General features: G+C 29.3%; 1 protein-coding gene and 1 non-coding gene across 2 annotated transcripts in view; one reads left to right on the forward strand and one right to left on the reverse strand.

Annotated features, from left to right (window-relative positions):
- The window catches only part of LOC125857134 (WD40 repeat-containing protein HOS15-like), a 281,455-nt gene that overhangs the window by 108,748 nt on the left and 160,427 nt on the right, over positions 1-12,280 (forward strand). The window lies entirely within an intron of this gene.
- Positions 6,766-6,837, reverse strand: TRNAP-UGG (transfer RNA proline (anticodon UGG)). The gene has a single exon. It is a non-coding gene; the product is annotated as a tRNA-Pro (tRNA).

The raw sequence follows: 12,280 nt of genomic DNA on the forward strand, positions 1-12,280 counted from the left end.
CATATAGTAGCAAACATCTTATTTACTTGTATTTCAATTGATGAACCTTATAGACTATGGTCTAACGATTCCTTCTGAAGAAACTGATTTTTCCTTTTGAGAACATTTAATCATGTCTTAAATTTTGAAAGTTATATCATCTAATATAATTTTTGTAAGATTGAGCAATGTATGAGCGAAAAGTATAATATTGTTCGAAAGAGTAGTTCTCCAAGGACTATATTTGCAAAACTTTTTAAAATTAGGACAAAATTTAAAAAATAACCTTTAAAAGGACATTTAAGTAAATCAGCTCAACATGTCCTCTAGAATCCTATAGGCCGAAGAGCCCATTCATCAAGTATTTGAGTTATATGCATTTGCAGATTGAGATTTGAGTGAAATAGCCAATTCAGTTTGCAAAATTAACCATAGTTTTGAGTGGTCTGGTTAGTAGTCTAAATTTGCCTAAAGGTTAGTCATAGCGCACTAAAGACTCAAACGTAGATCTAAAATTTTAAATTTATACATTTATTCAGAATTTTATCGCTGTTCATTTAATATATTGAGCGAATATATTATTTTTACTCCTATTTTTACTTATTTAGAAAAAGAAATTTAGGACCAAGTGCGCCAGTATTCACTTTCAATATCATTGTTTAAAATATGGCCATAACTTATTTGAGTAGCAGAGACAGTGGCGGATCTAGGAATTAAGCTCAAGGGGTTCGAAATTTAAAGAAGAAGCTCATGTGATAATGTAAGTATGCGGTGAACGTAGTAACCCCGACATGCTTTTTGTACAAGGTATCTCATTGGTTAATAAAAGTTAACACAAAACTAATCAAAGATATTGAGAACAAAGCTATGTTGATAAAAAAAAATTTAGTGGATCAGTTGTATTACATAAGTTAACTCCTAAAACACGTGAAAATTAAAGGATGAAAAAGGAAGTGAGACGGAGAAGTAAAATATTTACCTTAACCCGCTAAATTTATATTACCTTATCGTGCCACATTAAGCATTTCTTCCTACTTTTACCCTGCTCCATTGACCATTCTTAAAAACAATTGTACTTTTTATACTTTTATTTTGTAATGTGTTACTTTATTTTGCTTTTTAAAATTTTTTAAATTAGTATCCATTCAAACACATATTACTAGAAAAATTATCAAGATTCTCTAAAAGTGTGAAGTATAGATTTACTAATAGTATAATACATATTCAGAAGATAAATAAATGGCATCGTCAATTTTTAAAGTTCATGTAGTTTAATTTACTAGGTTAGTCATCACTTGTTGAAAAAAAAATGACGAATAAATCAAATAAGTTTAATTTTCCATCTCTCTATAATAGAATTGAAAAAATAGAAAAGAAATTCCATTAATTCTATTAAATATATATTATTAAAAGGATATTGACGATTTTTAGTTTCTTCATTCAATTACATCTAATTTATCTTAATATATATAATTCATCATTTTTAAAGAGTTGTACATAAAATTATGTTGAAATAAAATGACTAATAGATATAAGATGAATGAAAAAAAATGTGTCTAATAAATTTCAACAAAAACAAATTAGAAAAATGACATAAAAGAGAAAAAATAAGGACAAATTACTTAACTACACTCCTTTACTTACCTTAATATCCATTTATCCCTACTTATTTCAAAAATTTCAAAAATCCCTTATTTACCTATGTATCCCGCATGTATCTCGTGCACAACGCTATGTATCCCGCTATGTGAAATGTATCAAACGCTATTTATCTCGTGCACAACGCTATGTATCCCGCATGTATCCCGTGCACAATGTTATGTATCCCGCTATATGGAATGTATCAAACCTAATGTATCCCATGCACAACGTTATGTATCCCGCTATGTGGAATGTATCAAACCTAATGTATCTCGTGCACAACGCTATGTATCCCGCAACATCATTTTTAAGGGATTTTTGGTAAATAGAAAACTAGAAGGGATAGGATGTTATTTAATACTTATAATATGTGGTTCCTATAATTTATACAAAAAATAATGAAAAAGAGAAGATGATCCAAGCCCAAAAGTTGAGCCCAATTCCATGCATTAAAAAGTATAAAAAAAAATAAGAGAAGAGGGATTGTTGCGCATGGGATTCGAACCCACGGTATAAAAGCCACTGCTGAACACTTTAACAACTGAGCTAAAGCTTCTCACTTATTTTCAGGGGGTTCATTTTAATATATGTACACATAAAATCATAATTTTGCCCTATATATAAACGTAATTTTTTGACCGAGGGGATTCGGGTGAACCCCTGGACACAACCTAGGTCCGCCCATGAGCAGAGACCCGCTATTTCTGAGTTCGAACTTCATGACACAATGTCCTAAGTTCGAACTCGAAGTTTAAAATGTTAGTAGCTTTTTCACTCAACCTTAAATGTAATATGACGTTTCATAATTCTTATGATTTAAAAATATTTCTATTCTTTTAGGTACAGAAAAGGATTGGACAAAACTCCATGAATTATCCTTTGATAGTCAATCAAGAAAGCAAACTAAAAAGGATTAGGGTAGAAAGTTGAACGATTTCTCTCTTTTCTATGGGAGAGCATGGTTCTAGTTGGATCACTTTTTCTGCTCCGACTTCTCCTTGACAATACTATTAAATATTAATATTATTTTTGTATAATTTACATAAATCACATAGTGTTGAGAGCTAATTATATTATTTCCCTATTATGTTTCAAATTATAAGAATCCCTTAAACTTTATGGAATATGGATACATCACTAGACTTCCGGATACATTATTAGACTTCCAGATACATAGGCGAGAGATGTATCAAAGAGGGATAGAATATCCGGATACATAGGGGAGGAATGTATCAGAGAGGGGAGGGATGTATCTGTGAGGGAAGGGATGTAACAGAGAAGGATGGGATGTATCCAATTCCGAGAGGGAGATAGGGATGTATGACCGAGAGGGGAGTGATGTATCTGAAAGGGAATTTTTTAAAATTTTTAAATAGTAGAGAATTTTAGAAATTATTATTTTCCTTTTCTTGAACCGAAGGTTTATAAAAAACGAAGTCGTCGATTCAAGGGCCGGCGCCTATCATTCCAAACGAAAAATCATTCGAAAATTAATGGACCGACGCCATCTGTTGGAAGTTGAAACACTAATAATCTTAGTAGCATTATATCCGTCCAACTTTGTGAAATGAAAATGAAACGGGTCATTATTGTAGGCCCCAAAAAATGTATTGGGCCCTATTAAAAGAGAATAATTGGATTGAAGGATTTCATGAATGGACAATATTACAACCAGATGGCCCATTTTCAAGAAATTCAAAAAAAAATACCAAACCTACTTTACTCTAAACCCCATAAAAGTCAATATCCACTTGCCTCCAAATAAATATTGATCTATGGAATTATGTGAAGGCAAGAATCAAGATGATAAGGTTTTTAGTCCTTTAAAGCTGTCAAATTTTAACAATTTGCTAAAAATTTCCAAAAAAATTCAACATATCAATATCGCTTCTAATTCTAATCTTACAAACTCATGGCCCATTTTTTTGTCCCAAATTAGTTCTCCAATTACCTCATGTGTGACCATTTCCAAAAATAAACTTGCATATGTTCGGTGTTTATACTAAATTAATAAGTATATAAAAAAAAATCTATTTAGATAATTGATCGTTTATATTAGTCCCTCTCTCCCTTTTACTTGTTCAATTTTCCTTTTTTACTTGTTTCTTTGTCTATTTAATTAATTAATTTTGAAAAAGATAAAACCTGTTTAATGGATAAATTGATTTTGAAATTCTATCAATTAATAGAGGTAAGATTAGTGGTGTGCACTATTTGGATTATACCGAAAAATCAAACCAAATCAAATCGAATTCTAATTTTGATTGGTTCTTTGGTTTGATTTTGGATTAATAAAATACTTTATTTGATTTTTTGGTTTGGTTTCGGATTTTAAAAAATTAAGAATCAAAAAATAAAAAATAAAATGAATTCTATATAGCGTGTATCATTATGATATAGTTTGTACCGTATGCTAGGACATTTATAATTGATATACCTTTTAAGTTGTGTTTACGTTTTACTTGTGATTAATATTAGAAAGCATATTTAAGATATTTAATTTTATTATTTCTCCTTATATATTTTCAAATTGCAAATATAATTTTGATTATGTTTCTAATTATTGACATAACCGAATAATCAAACAGAAAAAAATCAAAAAACGAAAAGAGAAAAATCGAACCAAACAAAATTTATTTTCATTTGGATTGGGTTACACTTCTTCAAAATCAAAAATCGAAAAGTCCAAACCGAATAGTACAAAATCAAACCAAAAAAACGAATGTACACTCCTAAGTAAAATGATGAACTCACTGTGTCAATTATTATTTTCTTAATAGGTGTGTGGATAGAGGGAGTATGATATTTGCACTTACTTTATCACTTACTTAACTATGATAAATTTATATAGTTAGGTGTAATTATCAGAAGTAGATAACGTTCCTCTTAACTCCAATATTCACATCATATATTTCATAAAAAAGTTAAGGTGATGACAAGTGTTGAAAAATCTTGTAGAACTAATTTTGTCTAGCACATAATGGACCAGGCTAGATAAAATTAAAATCATTTTAGTTTTAAAAATTTGGATGTAAATTCAGAAACAATGTGTGCTTAATTATTTATCTGTAAAATTAGTAAAATGTGATCGGGTATTATTTTATAGAGGAACTTTCCCAAATAGCAACTATAATAAACTTAATTATGTTTCATAGCTATAGTTTAAGCTGTCTTGTTTGTATAATTCGCGGGTACATTTTGTATAATTCAGTTATTTTTGTATTAACTCGAAATGAAAAATTTATACAATTACCAGAATTGTAAACAATTATACAAATTCTGAATTATACAAAAGTTATACAAATCATATTATACAAATTCTGAATTATACAAACATGCGAATTATACAAAACTAAAAGGCTGAACCGCATAATTATAGCTAAATGAGGCAAACTATAACTATAGCCTATATTAAGTAATTAGCTAGTATATATTTACTTATACATGTAATTTTCCCTATTTTATATGGGCTTTGACTTTAATTTGATTAGATGTACTACTTTGTTATAACTCATAAATATTTACATTAGTTCATTCTAGTTATTCTACTTCTAGTTACTTTGTATAATCTCCACTCTCCTTTTTGTTTTGACGGTCTTATAGGACCTACGGTTTTCGCCTCTTGTACAACTACTATATCGATCCATTACACCAATTTTTTTGTGAGATAGATATTACCGTATAATATTTTGACACAGAACAATTAACAATATATATATTACAATTTTTCAAAGTTTTTAGAATTCAATTTATTGGATTAATCGGATTTACTAGGGATAACTAGTTGGAGTAAAATATGTAGTAACCCAACTACCACATTAGAAGCCAAGTCTGACCAAGTCAAACACGTAGGTATTTCACATCAACACACTTAGCATCCATTTTTCTTTATTGCTTCGTTCTATTCTCCAATATAATTAAATGATCAAATCTACGATTCATATTATGAGGTAAAACGTTACTAATTAAAACTGTTCATACCTGTATCTAAAATCCTAAATTTTTATTATAATTGAAAAAATATTTATCATTCATGTATAATCCTTATTGATATCGATCAATTATATCCAACAACTCATAAACAAGAAATAGAACCTTTGCTTTTGCTAAGCTACTTCTAATATTTTTAAAACAAAAGATTGTGATGCATCTTATTTTGTTTGTTTCTATCAAATATTTTTTTTTTAAATCACAATCTTTAGCAAATATTTAATCTTTAAAATAATCCCACTTGAGCTCTTGCAAGTTGTAACAAACTTTGTTGACTTTTTATATACTTTTTCTTCTCATGCATGGTATATAAATTAATCAAAATTATTTTTTTTAAAAGCCACAAGTTGGGACCTTGGGTTAAAATAGTAAAAGACGGAAAGACCTAAAAAAATTAAATAAAATATGGTTGCGGCTGTGAACGGCGGATTCCGTCAACTACAGCCGTTTCTTGGGAGATTTTTTTTGTTTTTTCAAAAAATAAATTAATATTAAATTTATATGATTGATGGGCCCAATTTTTTTTTTCTTATTAGTAATAATATGTTACTTGAAAGAAGGAAAAGCTCTAAAAAAAAAAGGCAATTATCCCACGAGAAACATGCCGTTCACACACATTTCTTCATGTCACTTTCGTAAATAGGTTGAACAATAGAAATATAAATATATTTCGTAGCGGACCAGAATTGTTAGGGGTATCAATAGTTATAGTAAAAAAATATAATTATGAGGCTAGTAGGACTAGAACACACGACTTAACCACGATATATATATATATATATATCAAAATATGAGCTCTAATACAATAATTTTCCGATGAAGAGATGTCACTTAACACCCCTTCGATAAGGGTGTGTCCATGCCTGTATATATTTATCTTTTGTAGAGTAGAAGTATAAGCCGACTAATGAGGTCTCAAGAGGGTAGAAAATACGTAGACCTATATTTCTTCGTAAATAGGTTGAACATTTTTTAATAAAAAGGAAGAAAAGGACGATGTATATATTTATCTTTCGTAGAGTAGAAGTATAATCCGATAAATGAGGTCTCAAAAGGGTAGAAAATACGTAGACATATATTTCTACGTAAATAGGTTGAACATTTTTTTAATACAAAAATAAAAAGAAGAAAAATAAAAAGAAGTTCAGATATGTGGGGGCATTCCGAGAATCGAACTCGGGACCTCTCGCACCCAAAGCGAGAATCATACCACTAGACCAAATGCCCTCTTGTTTTCATTATCACATATGTTCCAATGTACACTACTCGATTGATTATGAATTGATCAACTTTAAAATAATCACATTACCAAAATTAAGGATAAGATAGTAACATACTTTTTATTTTTTAAAAGATATCGGTTTTTATGATGAATATGTTGTCACCATGACAGAATTAGGATTCCTTTTGAATTTTATGGTGTCTCTTTTAAGTGGTAATAATTAGGTTCTAAATTTAATATTTATATATTTTTATGAATTTATTAATATCAATATATTAGATGTATAAAATTTAGGGGAACTTTTCCTTATAGCCTCTTAAAAATAATTTAATTATGCTCCATAACTATAGCTTGCTAATTATGATTCATAGCTACAAGTTAGAGGGAGGAGAGAGGCGAGCGAGAGGGGGCAGAGAGTGGAGAGAGATAAATTGTATATGTATATCTGTCGAATGTATATATGTAACTGACATACATATTTATTTGTATATTTGATTGAGATCAGGAGAGGCAAGCGAGATTAGAAAGGGTAGAGAGAGGCGAGCGAGAGAGGACAGAGAGTGAAGAGAGATGAACTGTATATGTATACATGTTAGATAATTGTATATATGTAACTGGTATACATATGTATTTGTATATTTGGCGAGCGAGATATGGAGAGGGAGGAGAGAGGCAAGCGATATTGAGAGAGGGAGGAGAAAGTGGAGAGAGGCTAATTGTATTTGTATATATGTCATATAATTATATATGTATATGTATGATTTGTATTTGTATATGTATAAAAGAGGCGAGAGGCGAGAGAGGAGAGAAATGACGTAATTACTGCTAAAATTAAGTTGTGAGTCGTAATTAATTGAAACTATAGCTATATTAACTAATTAATTAGTATATATTTGTTTTTCCACGTAATTTTTTAATAATTTATTAGATTCAACTAAACTCACACATAAATTACTAGCTCCCGTTCTGTGCGACAAAGTTTTAAAAGATATAAGCCAGTATAAACACGAATAAGAGAGAAGCTGCACAAATACACACATAGGAGAATAAAACTTTTGGAAGATAAAGCTATAAAAAATAAATACTTTCGTAGTATGGATTAGAACAACAAAAGTGTCGTTCTATTCCATGAGTTGGGTACTTTTAAATAATGTGAAAAACTGTTATCAACGTGGTGCTACAAAAGTAAATATTTCTCCATTATTAACAAAATATACGGAGTTCGAGTTCTAAAAATAATCTTTTTATCAATAAACACAATAAATTCTTTCTGAACTTTCAATATCATAAATTTGAATTTTATTAGTGGTATCAATAATTTTATAGCTTGAATATAAATTAATCAGTCAATAAATTTCACATATCTAATTATTAGTGAGCTATAAAACTCTTTATGAAATTTCATGTGCTTTTGCTTCACATATAAGAAATGAAAAGGTGTGTCGATAAGTATTCTAACTATGTTTTTAATAGTGCATATCTTCACCTTTTGTTTTCTCTATCTCTTTCCACCTACTCTCCATTCAAAATTGAGTTCACTTTTAAACAATAAATAAAAATGTTTTCAACTATTTTTTTCCCCAACCATGATACAAAAGGATCAATTATTCAACTTCCTATTTGAGATTGTTCTAAAATGCTCTATCATTAAGAAAAGTTTCGTTACTCATTCTTTTACTTACTAACTAAAGATTATAAATAAACGCTCCCTCAAAAAGCTTAACAAGATCATCACTTTCTTTCTCTCTTTTTTATAAACAAATCACTTTCTAAATTACAAGTAAAATTTAAATACGTACACAATCCTAATAAATAAGGAGAACGATGTAAAAGTTTAGTGACCCGTTTGACCCTAAATCTTTATTCATTGCAAAATAAGTTTCGCTTTATTTAAAAATCAATATGTAGTCGATAACTAAGAAAATTTTAAAATAAACTTAACCAAGTTTATTTCAAATTTGAAAAAAAATAATATGTTAATATATTCAAACATGAATATTGTTTCAAATATTTTTTCTTACCGAAAATATAATTAAACATAATTTTATTTTCATCTCCAACCCTACAAATTTCAAATAAAATGAAAAATATTTAAATTTATAACCAAATGCCAATTGATAAGACTTCCTTTCTAAATCTGAAAGAAGCTAGGACTCTTTCGGCTGGATTTGATTCATTTGAGTCGAGATCTTTCAAAAAGGACATATGGTAATATACTATACTCTCTTTAGATCCTATTTAATGATATTTTACGGGATATGTTATTATTGTTAGTACTCTTTCTATTTCATTTCACTTGGTCTCAACTCTCAAGGCTAAAAATATATGTTTCATTTTACTTTTTCCGTTTAATAAATCATGATAGATTTATTATCCCTAAATAGTAACGAAGTTAGAAATTTCGTTAGGGACATCCAATATACATACATATATGAAAATAATATAATTATTGAAACTAGCTTACTACATATATATCTAAGTAGGCGTTTGGTCATGCGATACCATATCACGATATGGTATCGTGAGATGGAATTAGCGTTTGGACATGCAATTTTACGCTGATTCCATCTCATGATTTCATATCATGAGATGTGATTCCATATTCTCAAAAAACCATGATATGGAATTATATGGAATTCCATATCATGATTTGAGATATTTTAATACAAAAATTGATCCACGAGTTTATATTTTGTTAAAATAGCCCCACATTTATATCTACTAACCATTTATTTCATATGTAAATAAAATTTATAATCACATCATTACTTTTTAAAATTTATTATTCTCACTAACATATAGTCACTTTAACTCACACCAACCGATTGTTGAGTAATAAATTTGTTCTGTTCATTCACACTAACCGATGATAGTCAACGCTCGGTAAGTGAAATTTTTCATCATTCACTTGAAACAATTAACCGGCATGTTAAAATAGTTGCCGAGGCAATTAGCAAGATGACACCAACATTTATACAATAAAAAAATATGACAAGTATACATTTCAAAATTCGACATAATACTCGATTTTGTCCTTGGTTTAAGGTAAAATTTCAAACACATTAACAAATTTATTTTATGGCCTTAATAAGTGCATATTTATATTTTATGTGTAAGTTATTAGTATTTAGTTACATATTTCCTATCAACTTTGTTTAAAGAGATAATATTTATTTTATGACTTTGCATTGTCTTGAAAGCACTATTTTTATTACTCTTACAAACGTTATTTTTATGAAGTGCATTCTATAATGCTTCCAATTTGTTTTATGTTCACTAAACTAATATTGACGTATTTTTTATTTGGTAGGATTGTGTTGGTGCGATTGATGAACATATATAGAAAGGGAGGTTCCTAAACCGGTGCAACAAGCATATCGTAATTGCAAAGGAAGAACATCACAAAATGTCTTTTGTGCTTGTGATTTTGATATGCGATTTATCTTTGTTGCTGCTGGTTGGGAAGGTACTGCACATGATAGTAAAGTACTTGAGAATGCACTTGTTGAACCAACATCACAATTTTCATTTCCGCCACATGATAGCTTCAAATTACATTCTTAGAATAAATATTATTTATTTACACAAAGTTGTCTCATTTATGTCACACATGCTTTTAGTATTTTTTTATAAAATGTTTGTTGGTAGATAAATATTATGTTGTTGATGCTTATTTTTGAAACACAAAAGGATTTTTAGCTCCATACAAAGAACTACACTATCATTTGCAAGATTACAGAGGAAGTGAAAGATTACTGAGGAAGTGAAAGAGAGCCTCAAAATGCCAACGAATTATTTAATTATAGGCATTCATCAATGCACAATGTGATTGAACACACTTTTGGAGCTTGGAAAAATAGATTTATAATACTGAAACAAGGCATAAACCATTATGATATTGGTACACAAGTGAAAATTGTCATAGCTTGTGCAATGTTAAATAATTATTTGAGAGAATACCAAAGTACTAATGAAATATTTATAGTCTATGAGTATGAAAATATAGTTGTGGATGATATTGACCAACAAATGGTTCAACGTAACAATATTGATTCGTCTTCTCGGTCACATGATCGAGAAATGCAAGTTCAGCGTGAGGAAATTGTTTGTACTATGTGGGAGAATTATATTAAAGACTAGTACACTACAATTTATGTTCAATTTTTTTTTTATTAAGTTAAAGTTAGATGAAACAATTACTTAAGTGGAGAACAAATAACTTTGTAATAATTTATTATGTTATTTTATAAATTTTTGTTTATTTGATAAGATTGAATAAATAATTGAGGCTATTTTAATAGTTTTACAACTTATGAATTTTTATGTTTATGAGAAAATATACAACACAAAAACTTTCATATCACATGTTCAAACAAAACTTTAATTTCATACCGCATGACCAAACGGCCCCTTGTATATCAGATTAACCTGAGTCAAATAATATAAAACGGAGATTATATAATTCCTCGAATATAGGGAAGAAAAAGGAGAAAGGAGAGCGTTGTGGTGGCTAAAGGAAACGGAAAAGAAATAGTAATAGGTACTGTAGGTGGTACGTTATGGTACAATAAGGGGTGCATGCACCGGAGAATCGTAGGTTTCTTTAATAGACTGCGGACCCCACCACCAAACATTATTTTTTATTTTAAAAATGCATTTATTGGAACTCGTGAAAGAAGTGGGATATAGCTGGCAAAGAGTATTAAATTAGACGTCAGTTTTTTATTACTATTTTAAAAATATTTTAAAATTTTGCAGTTAGGCCCGTTAATATAGACAGTGTACACGTCACTAGCAAACTGACAATTTGACTTGTTTACAAACGGGGTAGGTCCCACCTAACAAACTTGCTTACGTGGCTAAATATACATGTCGGCCGTTTGGTCATCAAGGAGCGGTGTCTGCGTGGCAATTATTTGGGTCCCACATTGTCACAACTGTCCGTCCTTGAGGGAATTCGGCGCCATTTTTTATGGCTTTGGGTTTTGGGTACCAATAATTCATGGGAGAGAAAAAAAAAAGAATAAGGGATTAAGACTCCCATAATGTTAGAAATGATGATTAATTATAAGGTTAGACTACCATAATGTTTTTGGTAGGTTACTGATTTTAATGTAACTACTTTTCTCTTGGGATAATTTGTTATAGCATGAAGAGAATTAGTTTATTATGCACAAGATAAAATTATTAATTAACTTTATTGCCACAATATTATGCTAATGTTTACCTCATTAATGATATATATATATATATATATATATATATACAATCTTGAATTAATTTCATTTGATGAGAGCCTTTATATCTTTGGACATAAGTAAAAAGAGGATGTACATAAATTTCTTGAAACGAGTTTTGATTTTGCAATGGTTTAATTTGTTCTTACTAGGTGGTGGATGATAATTTGTTTTCTTATATGGTCTCGTGTTATTATTGTCGCTTGAACTG

Source organism: Solanum stenotomum, chromosome 2, assembly GCF_019186545.1.
Source record: "Solanum stenotomum isolate F172 chromosome 2, ASM1918654v1, whole genome shotgun sequence".
NCBI lineage: Eukaryota > Viridiplantae > Streptophyta > Magnoliopsida > Solanales > Solanaceae > Solanum > Solanum stenotomum.